Source organism: Carlito syrichta, unplaced genomic scaffold, assembly GCF_000164805.1.
Source record: "Carlito syrichta isolate Samal-C Ts95f unplaced genomic scaffold, Tarsius_syrichta-2.0.1 Scaffold67282, whole genome shotgun sequence".
Classification (NCBI taxonomy): Eukaryota; Metazoa; Chordata; class Mammalia; order Primates; family Tarsiidae; genus Carlito; species Carlito syrichta.
The window spans coordinates 160,221-160,693 of NW_007011378.1; positions in this window are offsets into that span (position 1 = coordinate 160,221).

Here is a 473-nt window from a genome sequence, read left to right on the forward strand (position 1 = left end):
GCGGACTTGGCGCCTTGCCCGCCATCACTCGGGCCGGCCCAGCCGGACCGCGAGGCGAGGGGCTGCGAGCCCCGCGCCCCAGGTGGGGCTAATCCCGAGGGGACGGCTGTGTCGTAGGCATCGCCAGCTCTTCAGATTAGGCGTGGAGAGCCGGCCGGCGGACGGCAACTTTACCCGCGAGAGAGGAGGGCCGGGCGGGCAGGTGGGCCTCCCCTCTAGGCGCTCGAGCCTCTGCTCCGGTGCCTGCGAAACTCAAAGGTCATTCGGAGTTCAAGTGCTTGCAGAACACGGTTAATTTCTTCTGCGAGCTGGAAGTGCGGGCACTCCCCACTTTACACCGAGGAGTAAAAAAAAATCATCAAAAGTGAATTTCTGTATTTCTGTGTGACCCTATGGGTGTGTGTGTGTGTGTGTGTGTATACGTGTGCGTGTAAAAATGTATGTGTGTCAATCCGAATGGTTGTGAAAGAAAA